This window comes from Schistocerca nitens, chromosome 1 (genome assembly GCF_023898315.1).
Source record: "Schistocerca nitens isolate TAMUIC-IGC-003100 chromosome 1, iqSchNite1.1, whole genome shotgun sequence".
Lineage (NCBI taxonomy): Eukaryota > Metazoa > Arthropoda > Insecta > Orthoptera > Acrididae > Schistocerca > Schistocerca nitens.
In genome coordinates, this window is record NC_064614.1 from 59,840,039 (window position 1) to 59,855,468 (window position 15,430).

Sequence of the window (15,430 nt, forward strand, 5' to 3'; positions counted from 1 at the left end):
CTGTTTGACAAGGACCTCACTGACAAGGAGTGCTTGTCGATTTGCTTAACACCTATCGAATAAATGTGCCCTGCAAATTTGACTGGCAGATTTCCAAAACTTTCAACAGCCATTTTGGATTCCCGGATATGACAGCAAAAATCTAACGCAGTTAAACGTGATACGGGGAGAAAAGCTTTTGAGGAAGAGAAAGTTGTTCACGTCAGAACAGTGGAGGCTTTCTTGGATGAAACTCGAGCATTTACCATGAAAGCGATGTAGTGAAACGGTAATTGCATTTCGTTTGATTTTATGCAGAAGTTAACTATTCTTCATTTACCAACGAATGTTATACACTACTACGTCTTTACAATACGCGATTTGGAGCGGGAAATGTCAAAATATACAGACATGAGGAGAAGAAGATTCCCAAAGTGAGGAAAAGAAGGTTCCCAATGCGGTTATCTCAGTGTTGTTACGTTTCATAAACAACATACGACACTCAGAGTTGACGTCGGAGCCGGTTTCAATAAGTTGCAGTTGTCCTGGGCAAAACAAGAATAAAACGATGGTTTCCCGCGCGTGTTACGAAATGACACCTCCGCCTGCTTCGCAAGGGATCGACCCAGCGGCAGTCCCTTACTGCCTGGCACTCACTTGCCCCGGATGGCAAGACGAACTCATAAAACAAGAATGATCTGTAGATAAAACAAACTCTTTCGTTGCAAGTCTGTCAACTTGACCCGGTTTCCAGTACGTTCGGAATAAGGCAACTGATCTGCAAGAGCGACAGATCGAGACTTCCCACAACGAATGTTAACAATCAGCTTGCAGCGACTGCTGGTTTGTGTCCACGCCTTTCTTTGCGCACTCTGGTAAGGTGAAGGCGTTGGCCAGACTGCCTGCCTGTCAGCGCCCGCAGTGTTGTGTGTGTGTGTGTGTGTGTGTGAACCTCCCTGACCTGCCCCAGCCGGACGCCAGACGCTAAGCCATTCTTTTGCTCGTGCAGTCTGTGCCAGGTACAGTCGCGTCCACCTCTCGCTGCCGCAGACACTAGCGGGTTAGAAAACCGCTACGCACTTTGCAATTAGCGGGAAGCACTTCAGCTGTTGCGACGAAAACAATTCATCGTACTAGTTATCTTCGTCAGTGGCAGGTCTATATAACTGTAAACAATCTCTATGTATAAAAGCGATATCCCGACTGAATGACTCAGTCGCTGACTCATCACTGTACAACCCAAACCACTAAGGATAGAAACTTGAAATTTGCACAGGATATTGATCTTTTACTGTAGGCATCGTTTAAGAAGAGATTTTTTTTTTTTTTGAAATTCCACCCGTAAGGGGTTAAAACAGAGCATGAAAAGATTTTTGAAGATACGTCGCTGTTAAGACAATTTTGAAGCTGTATCTACGAAGTTGGTGTTCGGTCTCCCTCTCAAAAATAAAGTAATGCGTCTTCTAATAATTTCTGGGTATGCAGCCGGATCCCGTCGACATTCTGCCACGATATTTCGGCCCAGAGACGTCCGGCCATCATCAGGTGAGTACACAACTACTGAAGAGCCCAGGTGCAGTCACGGTATTTATGCCGAATCTCGCGCATGCGAAATGTTCTGGCATCCTACAGCGCATGCGTCAGGTGTTGACATGCGCAGCATAGCCGAGTTGTACGTGCTGCCCTCGGTGGTGAAAATAAAGGTTCATCTAGTCATTGAGTATCGAATGACACTGTCGATTCCGCTGTGATTGTATATTTTAATAACAGGATTCCAATTTTTATCCAGCTGAAAGCCGTTGTCACGATTTATAAGATTATTGGCAAGACGTATTTCCACTGATTCCTTGGTTACGGAATCCCAAAAACCGGAAACCGGGGCTAAAATTTTTGTTCCATTGTATTCCATTGAATGTCCCAATGAAATACAGTGCTCTGCTACTGCCGATTTTGACGGTTGCCGCAGACGGGTGTATGTATAGAACATGAAAGGTACACCCGTCTGCGGCAACCGTCAAAATCGGCAGTAGCAGAGCACTGTATTTCATTGGGACATTCAATGGAATACAATGGAACAAAAATTTTAGCCCCGGTTTCCGGTTTTTGGGATTCCGTAACCAAGGAATCAGTGGAAATACGTCTTGCCAATAATCTTATAAATCGTGACAACGGCTTTCAGCTGGATAAAAATTGGAATCCTGTTATTAAAATATACAATCACAGCGGAATCGACAGTGTCATTCGATACTCAATGACTAGATGAACCTTTATTTTCACCACCGAGGGCAGCACGTACAACTCGGCTATGCTGCGCATGTCAACACCTGACGCATGCGCTGTAGGATGCCAGTACATTTCGCATGTGCGAGATTCGGCATAAATACCGCGACTGCACCTGGGCTCTTCAGTAGTTGTGTACTCACCTGATGATGGCCGGACGTCTCTGGGCCGAAATATCGTGGCAGAATGTCGACGGGATCCGGCTGCATACCCGGAAATTATTAGAAGAAGAAATACGCCGGGAAAATTTCAAAAGTAATGCGTGTTTCAGAATTTTTGGAGATTTAACCCCTATGGGGTTAAGTAGTGGGTGAATGTTTTTTCTTCGAAATAATTCATTAATAAAGTACTACTAAGGTATTTTTTATTGCGATCTATGGAAACTTATAATTGACTTCTCGGTTAGAAATTAAAAGGAACACATGTATCAGTGTGTCTGGTAATTCAAACCCTAAGTAGGTGGAATAGGGTCACACTGATTGATTGACTCATCGTTGCCTACCTCAAACCGCTAACGAGAGAAAATTTGGAGAGGGTATTGATTTTATACTGTAGGCATCGTTTAAGAATGGTTCGTTCGAAATTCCGCTGCTAAGGAGGTAAAATAGGGGACAGAAGTCTTATTGAAAATATTCGCTATTAAGACAATTTTGAAGCCAACACTACGAAAATTGGTATTTGGATTCTCAGTCAGTTTTGGACATTCAATCGTTAAGGGGGTAAAATAGCGGGTGATATTTTTTTGTAAATGAATCATTGTTAAAGAACTACTAAATCATTTTTAAAGCTACATCTATGAGACACAGTATTTGACTTTTTGATTAGAAATAAAAGAACTACCTCCTGCGTTTTCACAAATTTGAACCCCTAAGGGAGAGTAAAAGGGGATGAAAAGTTTTATGGAATTATTTCATTATGAAAGCCTCTTCAAAGCTAAATCTACGAAAATTTGTATTTGGAAATTCAACCCCAAATGGAGTGAAATAGGTTCAAATGGTTCAAATGGCTCTGAGCACTATGGGACTCAACTGCTGAGGTCATTAGTCCCCTAGAACTTAGAACTAGTTAAACCTAACTAACCTAAGGACATCACACACATCCATGCCCGAGGCAGGATTCGAACCTGCGACCGTAGCGGTCTCGCGGTTCAAGACTGCAGCGCCAGAACCGCGCGGCCGCTTCGGCCGGCTGGAGTGAAATAGGTGATGAAAATTTTTAAGGAAATATTTCGTTACAATAAAAAAAATAACTAACTTCATTAAAGCTGTATTTCCCTTCTCGATTACACATAAAGAAATATGTGTTAGGAGATGACAGTTTTTATGGACATACCATCACAAGGCAAAAACCTTGGGCTCCAGCTATCAAGTGTTCAAATACATGTGAATTCCTAAGGGACCAACTGCTGAGGTCATCGGCCCCTAGAGGTACACACTACTTAAACTAACTTATGCTAAGAAGAACACAAACACACCCATGCCCGAGGGAGGACTCGAACCCGCGGCGGGAGGGGTCGCGCAATCCGTGACCTGGCGCCTAAGACCGCGCGGCCACTCCGCGCGGCTCCAGCTGTAACAGTCGTGTTTTGGTCAGAAGTACATTCGGAATAGACCATGTTTTAGAAGCCGTAATTAGCGTGAAAAGTTTAGAAGGTGTTGCAATTTGTGTACCAAATCAAGCAAAGCTACTTAATAGGCACCACGGCAAATTGACTTTGTCAGAATTGCATAGAAACGGTTCTTTAATACATTACTTCTTCAGTAGGATTAATATATATTTATAAAATTATTTTTGATGCAATTACTAAGCAATCGCGAACGAAGCAGCAGGCGGTAAGCTAGTTAAAATATATTTCAGAAAGATCGGATATCATTTTCATCACACCATCGATTGCCGGGACCTTAAACACATATTTCTCCATTATTTCAGCTGTGATTCCCCGATCTTTCACTATCGATGCAGTCAACGTTAAACACATGCCTCCGAGCGAGGTGGTGTAGCGGTTAGACTTTCATTCGGGAGGAGGACATTTCAAATCTCCTTCCAGACATCCAGGTTTGGAATTTTCGGGATTACTCCAAATCACATAAGACAAATACAGGGCACGGCTGAATTCCTTCGTCGATCCGAAATTGTGCTCGTGTCCAGCAAAGCTGTCGACTTCCGCTTCCTCCTTTCTGTCACTGATGTGATGAAACAACGTCCTGCGTATATTGGATAGCGGAGGCACTTAAACTGGAATGTTGAAGAATAGAGTTTTTCGGCAATGAGGCTATTAGAGACGGAATACCAATTCGGATAGGGGACCAATGAGGATGAAAAATACTCATGTTTTTCAAATTGCCCTCCTCGACAGTTGCCCTATTACATTTATAGAAATTACAAAATACTTCTCCCATTATTCTGTACTACTTTAAAGTTTTCAGAACAAACATTATTTTAGTTATTTTTCGAGCAACAGTAATGAACTATTCATGTAAAGTAATCATATAAATTAATTTTTGTTTATTTTATACTGACGACCCAAAGAAACTGGTACATCTGTCTAATATCGTGTAGGGCCCCGCGAGATTGCATAAGTGTCTCTACACGACGTCCCATTGACTCGACTGATGTCTGAAGTTCTGCTGGAGGGAACTGACATTATGAATCCTGTAGGGCTGTCCATAAGTCCATAATAATGCGAGGGGGTGGAGATCTCTTCTGAACAGCAAGTTACAAGGCATGCCAGATATGCTCAATAATGTTCATGTCTGGGAAGTTTCGTGTTTAAACCCAGAAACTGTAGCAATTCTGGACATGTGGGGTGTCGCATTGTCCTGCTGGAATTGCCCAATGCACAATAAACATGAATGGATGCAGGTGATCAGACAGGAGGCTTACGTACGTGTCACCTGTCGGAGTCGTATCTAGACGTATCAGGGGTCCCACATCACTCCCACTGCACACGCCCCATACCATTACAAAGCCTCCACTAGCTTGAAAAATCCCCTGCTGACGTGCGAGGTCCATGCATTCATGAGGTTGCCTCCACACCCGTACACTTCGATCGGCTCGATACAATTTGAAACGAGATTCGTGCGATCGGGCAACATGTTTCCAGTCATCAACAGTGTAGTGTCAGTGTTGACGGGCCAAGGCGATGCGGAAAGCTTTGTGTCGCGCAGTCATCAAGGGTATACGAATTGACCCTCTGCTCTGAAAGAACAAATCGATGATGTTACGTCGAATGATTCGTACGCTGGTACTTGTTTATGGCCCAGCGCTGAAATCTGCAACAGTTTGCGGGAGGGATGCACTTCTGTCACGTTAAACGGTTCTCTTCAGCCGTCGTTGGTCCCGTTCTTGCAGGATATTTTTCCAATCGCAACAGTGTCGCAGGTTTGATGTTTCACCAGGTTCCTGATATTCACGGTACACTCGTGAAATAGTCGTACGGGAAAATCCCTTCTTCATCGCTACCTCGGAGATGCTGTGTTCCATCGCTCGTGCGGCGACTGTAACACCACGTTCAAACTCACTTAAACCTTGCTAACCTGCCATTGTAGCAGCAGTAACGGATCTAACAACTGCGCCGGACGCCTGTTATCTTAACAGGCGCTGCCGACCGCAGGGCTGTATTCTGCCTGTTTGGATATCTGTGTATTTGAATATGCATGTCTACACCAGTTTCTTTGTCTAATAAGATCAGATGCTCCTCATAAGCAATTAACCCTGCTGTTCTGTTCGGGTCTATATGACCCGAAACGAATATGAACGTTATTTTACATTATGTAAATACCAATATATATTTATGAAACTTTGTGACTTTGTCTGAAAATGGATGAGCAGCATGTGTTTTAAAAGGTTTTAAAAAAGTTTAAGAAGTTTGGGCTTCAACTGTAATAGTTGCATATGTAATGTTCGGGTCATAATGACCCGACACAAATATGTTTAGTGTAACTCGTATTTATTTCTAAAATCTGGAAATGGCGAAAATTATTTTTGTTGTGTTGTGTGGGAATAGTGACTGCATCATTCCAACTTACTCTCAACAATCACCTAAAGCTCCATGCGTTCACAACAATGGGCTTGTTTGTTGCTTTCCCCAGGAAATAATAATTGGCAGTTCTCAATAATTGGAATGCTTTGTTTCTGCCCAGTTTGACTTGTGACACCATGGCGATGAGACCATTGAATGATCGTGAGTTGGAAGAAATAGTAAATGCCTCACCAGATGAAGGATCACTTTCTGAGTTTGAAGATCACATCAGCAATGCATCTGAAAGCGAGTGTTCCGATGACAGTTACGACAGTCCACAGCCCATACAAAATAGTGTAGAGACTTTTCTTTCTAAAAATGGGAATATAGAATGGCAGTTGCATCCACCAGCACAACATGGTCGCCTACCAGCTTCGAACATCATCAAGAGTACCCCAGGAGTTACCAGGTATGCAGTCAGCAGAATATCTGATGTAAAATGTTCATTTGAAGCAGTATTTCACACAGCGCTTCAAAATGAAATAATAGAGATGACAAATATTGAAGGGCAGCGAGTTTATGGTGAACAGTGGACAGATATTGATGGTTCTGTTTTCCATGCATACTTAGGACTCTTACTCCTAGCGGGTGTATATCGATCTCATGGGGAGTCTACAAAAAGTTTGTGGGATAAAGATACTGGGCGAAACATATTTCGAGCAACCATGTCTCATGAAACATTCTGTAAGATATCACGTGTCCTGCGATTTGACAAGAAATCTACTAGAGAGGAAAGACGACGTACTGACAAACTTGCCGCAATTCGTAGTATTTGGGAGAAGTGGGTAGAGGTCCTTCCTAAACTGTATAATCCAGGAGAAAATGTTACTGTTGACGAGCAGTTAGTAGCATTTAGAGGTCGCTGTCCATTCAAGCAGTATATCCCAAGTAAACCGGCAAAATATGGGATCAAAATATGGACCATGTGTGACAGCAAAACTTCATACGTACTGAAAGCCCAAATTTATACAGGAAAGGTGAGTGGAGCGGCACCAGAAAGAAATCAGGGAATGAGGGTGGTATCTGATCTCACTTCTGAGTTACGTGGTCAGAATATCACGTGTGACAACTTTTTTACGTCGTACAATTTGGGGCAGCTGCTTCTGAAAAGGAAATTGACTATGTTGGGAACTATACGGAAAAATAAGCCGGAGCTTCCACACAAAATGACCAACAAGGAGGTACACAGCTCTTCATTTTACTTCACAAATGACACTACTGTGGTTAATTATATTCCTAAGAGACACAAGAATGTTGTACTTATGAGCACTCTCCACCATGATGCGGAAATCAGTGACAGGGCTGATAAGAAGCCAAAAATGATTTTGGACTATAATTCAACCAAAGGTGCTGTAGACACGCTTGATCAGTTATTAGGTACATATACATGCAAACGAAAAAGTAATAGGTGGCCAATGATAGTTTTCTACAATATTCTTGATGTTTCTGCTTATAATGCATACGTTTTGTGGATTTCGGTTGACCCTAATTGGAATGCAAGCAAATTGACTAGAAGGAGAATATTCTTGGAGGAACTTGGAAAGTCACTGATAAAAGAACATATTGCATCAAGAACGCATTTCCCAAGAACAGAAGATTCTTTGAGAATGGTCACAAGCATCCAAAACCCGAATGATGTGGGTGGTGTGTCAGAATCGGTAACAACAAGAAAATCTACAAAACGTGCACGCTGTAAGTTCTGTCCATCAAGTAATGACAATAAAACAAACATGGTGTGTGGAAAATGTAGTAAACATATTTGCAAGAAACATGTAACCTACTTGTGTCCACAGTGCAAGCAGTAAGAAAAGAACTGTAGTATTTTATAAGATGATTGTATTGAAAATTCTGTTGTTTCAAATTTATGTGAATACTTGTGCCTAAACTACAATCAGTAAGAAGAGAGGATTCTAAAGTTGTAGTGCTTTCTATGTTGGAATGTAATAAAAAAACTGTAGTGTGTTCTGTACTGTAGTGTGCTCTAAGATGAATATCTGTAATGACAACTGTCTGTTGTTAGAAAATGTCAATACTTACGTCTAAACTGTCAACAATAAGAATAGAAGTATGGAAAAACTGTAGTGCTTTCTAAGTTGAATGCCTGTAATGGAAACTGTCTGTTGTTTCAAATTTATGTGCATATTTAAATGAAAAATATCCCTCAATAAAGTTGTATGCATTGTTATTATTATTATTATTACCATTATTATTATTATTATTATTATTATTATTATTACTAACAAGGTACTGGAATAGAACAACAATGTCGATAGCTAAAACTGTACCAAAATTTATGTTTCTAAAGCATTTTGATATGTCGGGTCATATTGACCCGAACAGTATATATGTCAAGTAAAAGTGAACAGAACAGCAGGGTTAAATTCTTCCAGTGCCTAGAATTTCACTATATTTTTACGTAAATCAATAAAATGTGTCTGTATATGTTCTATAACAGAGAACTAACAATAGCGGTCATCAGTTTCCGAGCACCATGTGCTGGACAAGTACATGACCCATCCGGTGATAACACACTGCACTACAACGACAGGACCTGCTACATGTAGGAGGTCGGTAGATGATTGCTGTTTAAACTGCAGTGCGACCGCTAGTGCTCGTATCTTGGCTTTTGAAAAGCAGTGTAGATTTAGAACACTATTGTCAATGAGCGTGTGCAGATGAAAATTTGAACATACTCTTCCCGGATGCTAGTACACTGACGTAACAATGGCCCTTAGCTCACCAATTTCTATAGCCTAGATCGCGGGTTCGGAACTTGAGTCTTACCTCAGGAATGTGCACTGGCCTTAAACGCGCCGTTACTGCCTGAGTTGTCAGAAGCATTAGAGTACAGTTGAAAAATGAGGACATCACTTATAGAAAATAAATACAACATGCAGTAAATATAAGCGAAAAAGATCTGATGTTTTACATGTGAACTGGTGGATAAATGCTCTTGTAGTCTAATGTGAACCACAAAAATAGTAAGTGAAGCAGGTAGTGCTGGAACATGATTTACGGATAGTTCCACAACAAGCTCCTCCTGTTACTGTCATTGGGGATATCATCGAAAAGGGCACACCTTTTGTACTTTTCTAGCAATCTTATTTTTGTGCCGATTCCATCTACAAACCAGTGAAGTTGTAACCTCCCCCTCACTTATCGACCTTAATGACAGTGAAAACTTAAACCGCACGTACCTAATGGAAATTTGGGAAAAGCAATCGTCACCGAAGTTAATCTGTCGGTAAAGAGGGAGGAAAGGGTTACATCTAAATGAAAGGAAAAACGCAAATGAAACTGGTGGAAATTAATTTTGAAAAGGGGTAAAGTCAATAAAGAAAGCAAATGTGCGGCCGTTACGTAACAATTAACTAGCGGTAATTAGGTATTTGAGATTTGGGGGAAATAACGGTCGCCAGCCCTATGGACAATTACTATAGTAACTGAAAAAGAAAGGTTATTACACATATAATTGGCACTAGAAGCGTGGCAACTGAAGGTTGACACGTGTAGTGTGAAAACTGAAAGTTTGTCAGAAGTAATAAATTTCGCTACACTCTGACTTAATTTAGCAAAAGAATTAATAAAACCGGAAAACTGAAAGTCAATTTAGTGACTGAAATTAATAATGAGCTTTGTTTCTGAAGCATATCGAAATTCAGTAAAATACGGTTAGTCTTGGGCTACCTGAACAATCATTTCAAAAGCTACTTGAATCTACGCAATTTAGAAATAAGAGATTTAACTTTGAACTTGAATTAAATGATTCTGAACAATTAACAATAGTAAAATTTAGTACGTACCAAACTGAGCTGCAGTCACAGGTAAGCTAAAATACGGTAACAAAACTCGCACTCTTAATTTGTGCTTGTGTAATCTAAATATTGTAGCCAGCTATGAATACCTTAACTGAACTTTGAAATTGAAGCAGTGAAATCGAATGATGCTGGCGTTTGAATTTCAACGACACTCGGGTTCATTCCGGAAAAGGAAGGGACCCTGCTTGGTAATGCAATTGGGACAATGAGCAACAAAGTTTCATGCTACGTTGCTGTAATTTAGTTATGAAAATGGAACAGTTTGAAAAGCTTAGGTCTGCCATGCAGTTCTAAAACTTTACGTGCTTCCAGTCTTCCTTGTTGGTTGCTTGAAGGTTTGAAGTCGTCGATCGAGGAGGTGGCGACAGTCACTCATTGTCGGACGTCACTGTTGCAGAAGCTGGATGTTTGCGCGCCTTCTTCTCGACACTGTCACCAGGTGAAACAGGCTCTCGATGTGCGACAGCTCAAGCTTCCCGTCCGCGACACCGTGTCAGAAACTATCATATCAAGTCGAGCCCAATTACATGCTGCCAAACCCCGAAAGCGCGGCAACTCGCGGGAGCGTCACACAATACACCTGATCCACCGTCCTACCCCAGCCAGACTAAAACTTTACGTGCTTCCAGTCTTCCTTGTTGGTTGATTGAAGGTTTGAAGTCGTCGATCGAGAAGGTGGCGACAGTCACTCATTGTCGGCCGTCGCTGTTGCAGAAGCTGGATATTGGCGCGCCTTCTTCTCGACACTGTCACCAGGCGAAACAGACTCTCGATGTGCGCCAGCTAATGCTTCCCGTCCGCGACACCGTGTCAGAAACTATCATAGCAAGTCGAGCGCAATTACATGCTGCCCAACCCCGAAAGCGCGGCAACTCGCGGGAGCGTCACACAACACACCTGATCCACCGTCCTACCCCAGCCAGACTCACTCTGCCCGCGCTCCACGCGACAGAGTTAACACTACCAAAGATCCTACACACTTTCGTTCTCCACACGACCTATCGATGTATTCGTTCGATAGTATAGTTTTCCCTAGGCCAGACCCAGCGTATAAATACTAATAATATTCACAAAACAAACCAATTATACATCGACATAAATGCATATATATACAAATAGTATAACAATTACAATATACAAAGACACAGAAATGTTATATCTTCGGGTAACAAAATAAGGAAAAAAATTTGCAGTGCAATAGATGGAAATAGGAGGATATGCATTTCTAGCGTTACAAAGTGAAACTGCAAATATCTGTCTATTCATCAGAGAAAACGCACCTGACGACTCTTAGCAGTGAGACAAGGTGTATGGGTACTGCTGGCCATGTTAATGTTTCTTTCTGTAAAAGTGCCTAATTATTTCAAGTAATTCTCTATAGTTTAGCAGTTATTAAGGGGAAACATCTTTAATCTAAAACTGAAAAGTAGGGGCGAAAGGCTACATCTCTGTCTTATACCCTTTCTAATCCGAGAACTTCGTTCTTGGTCGTCCATTTTTATCAAGCCCTGTTGGCTCTTGCACATATTGTATAATACCCGTCTCTTCCTATAGCTTACCCTCATTTTTCTTAGAATTTCAAACATTACAGAAAGAGAAAAGATACGTCTACGACCGGATGGAAAGTTCATAATTTTGTGAAAAAGAAATTGGGGGCATAAGCGAGATTTGAACACTTATCTCCCTCTCTGCACTCCTACACACTACCAGGCCAACGCCGTGGGCCGTTCTCTGTTTGTATTTTGCTTCTTTTTTCACAGTCAGTACACCCTCTCACTGTGCTCAGGTTTTGACAGGCTATCCGGTGGCATATCTTACTACTAAATCTGAGGGGGTAGCGATGGGGAGTCTCCCTTGTGAGAAATGTGAAATGTGAAACCAAATCTCAAAATCTCACGCAGTGCGGCTGCATTGCCATTTAAATGCGGCACGCTTGCAGTATCTCCGTGTTCACCCTCCTCGCTGTCATCCAGTGTGGCGCGGCGGCAGGGAAACGTTTGACGCAGGCTGAGCGCGATGGCACCCCTCCTACTCTAGAAGAACTTCTGAAAGTACTGCTTCCCGGCAGTGTCTGTGTCATGGACACTCTAAAACAGCAGCCTTCAGGGATAAATCACCCTTAAAATCAGCTTTTGCACTCCATCACCCATTTAGGAAATTAAGGAAAGACCGGAGCTCCCTTTTACGCCCTGCAACCGGAAACTAGCCGAAGCAGCTACAGTAGCGAGTAGGACTAATGCACACACATGCGGCCAAGAAATGGTACAGCGTAGGACCTGTGTACTGAGGAAGTAGAAGAAGAATGAAAAGAAGACTGCTAACTCGGAACTGCATAGAAAAATAAAGTAAAATTTCTAGACCTGTCCTCTGATGTTCACTTAATCTGGAGATGCGTAATTGCCGGCGAATGTCATCAGTTCCGTGGCGACTTCTCTCCTAGCTTAAAGTAGTTTGCAACCAGCTCGTTTCGTTGCGCCGAGCTGATACATCTCACGTGAAAACAAGAACTGCTTCATCCCAGCGTTTTTGCTCTCAGCAGCTATAAGGGCATAACCCTCGAGTTGTTGAGAAACGTGCCTCGTCTAATTGCATGCCGGCGGCTCGTTAGTGGCGTTGTCACACTGACAGATCACGTTCCTCTTGTCTTCTTTCACGTTAACAGCAACTTCCGCCGCTACCTAATACAACGAGCCAACACGATCTCACTCTACGTGCCACACTTTCAGCTAGAACGTGAAATGTCTTCCACATTATTCCATAGTTCTTAATTGCTACGAAAATCTCATAAACAATTTCAACAACATATGCGCACAGTTAAATGTAAATCACTCAGAAACGCTGTATTCCACTGGAATGAAGAAGCTTTCGGTAACCTTGTTATACACAATTTCTGCGTACCTTCTAAGTAAATGGTATCTCAAAGGTTCTGTTAGTTAAGGGCGGGTATCATTTGAATATGTGCGCCATGGTTGTTGATTAGAACATAAATACATGGAACATGCACGATCATTGCCGTGAGAAGTTATGAAAATCACAATCAATACGTGACAATTGCATACTGTCCAGAAGCTCTTCAGGGTTAAACGGTAACTGTTTATAACGTTACAAAGTGGCGTAGGCGAATTCAAGATGAACAAACTGATAAAGGACACCACAAAACCGGGAAACAGCCACAGACTGTCCTACAAAAGCCATCTAATAGTCAGCGAGCACATGGGTGATATTTTGTCTAAAATCGCCCTGAATTTTAAAAAGTCTCGTTCTTCAATTTACAGAATGCAATATTAACGTTTGTGTAAATTTAGTCAAAATATTGGGAATTTTAACAGCACGAGATTTACAATTACATCATTTACCTAGACTGGCTTTCTTGCTACGAAACTGCTGTACTGGTAAGGGTTAAGTTTAGATCGTTTTTACAAATGTGATATGTTTTTGCGTACTGTTTTCAAAAGTCTTTCGTTTCATTTTTATTAGAGGAAAACTTAAATTATTAATGTTAAGGGAGCATGCGTAAAGAGAGCTAGATGATACTGGAAATCTTACGAGAAGAGCGTGCGCTATAGCTTAGGTGGTCTTTGTAGGCAAAGGGATTATTCCCCGACCTGGTACACTACTAGTGACCTACATCAGTTTGTTCTATCGACTTTCCCTATACCACTGTCGTCCGCCGTAAAAAGCTCATGTTTACAACCTGTATATTATACCATATGTAGCACAACATCTAACGTAATGTCGGCGAAGTTTTGAATATCGATGCGTCATTTACTCTTTCAACGATCGTCCACATAAATACCTAACAAACAAAATTTCGATTGTTGTATTTAAAGCTACTTTGGCTTATAATTTTACCATAATAACTTTTCCACCAGCGAACTCGCTTTTTTGCTACACTGTGCTTTGTCTGGGACACCGCTTACGCCAGACTGGAAGATAAAATATCAGCTTGGAGGGATTATATCTTTTTTTAGACAATTCCTCAAATACTCGTGTAAAAGTTTTAGTGCTGTTTCGGAAAGGACATATCCATGCAAACACGATTTTCCCAATAAGCACACTGAGACAGTATCAAGACACAACGTATAGAATATATCGAAATATGTTGGTTATTATAAAAACATGTGTATCAGTTAAATTAATTTCATTACCATCTCAAAATCTCCCTGATTCATCGAGTTCTGACCCTGAGGATACATGTAAACTTCAGCTTTCTGCACTCATTCGCAGTATGAAGCAAAAAGAAAAAGAAATGCTTCTGTCATTTGCGGGCTAAGAAGTTCGTTTTCCTCCCAGTTCTCTCCTAGAATTTTTACCCTCTACAGATCCCTCTAGTACCATGGAAGTTGTTCCTTGATGTCGTATCTTCGTGTCCCTTATTCTTGCCAACCTTTTGCCAATATTCCTCTCTTCGTCGATTCTGCGAGACCTCCTCATTTCTTACCTTACCCGTCCACCTTGTTTTCTACATCCTTCTATAGCACCACATCTCAAACGTTTCGTCTGCCTTTTTTTCCGGTTTTTTCTCTCAGTTCATAATCCACTTCAGTACAATGCTTTGCTTCAAACGCATATTCTCAGACATTTTTCCTCGAATTAAAGCTGTTAGTTGATGAATTTCTTTTGACCGGGAATGTCCTCTTTACCCCTTGCTAGTCTGCTTTTTCTGTCCTACTTGCTTCGTTCTCATGCGTAATTTTGCTTCCAAGATAACAGAATTCCTTCCTTTAATATGTTTGACGGTCCCCAGTTTTATTGCTAAGTTTATCGCTAGTGTCATTTCTGCTACTCCTTATTAGTTTCATCATTCTTCGATATGACTGCCCTAATCATTAGTAAACCCCTGCCATTATCCGTCTTGGAACCAGAGTCAAAGAAGACACATCTGTCAAACAGAAATTCTTTCATTGCTCCGTAGTCTAGGCTTTATGGCTCCGGTTTCCTGTTATGGGCATTGGCATCAGTGATGAGTGAGTCTGGAATTCCAGCTTGCCATGGAATTTCCCAGCTTATGGATCTCGCTGCGTGTTGTTTTGGTGCTGACAGAATCGCTAGTGCGATATTCAGTTCTGCAGCGACTTTTGTACCTGTCCCCTCTTATTTTTCGTCACTATCTTCTTTAACGATCAGTCAAACCATGCATTCCTTGTGGGTTTCCCGTATTTTTGTCCAGTCACTGTGTGTACAGAATGATTCAATGTCTTCGCATAAAGAGTCAAGAGGTGATAGATCGCTTCACAACTTTTGTTAGAGACAAAAGGTTCTCCGACGCTTCCCGGAGACGTTAGGCGTCTTTGTATTGAAATCTCCTAGCCTGTCCGGTCGGAGTGGCCGA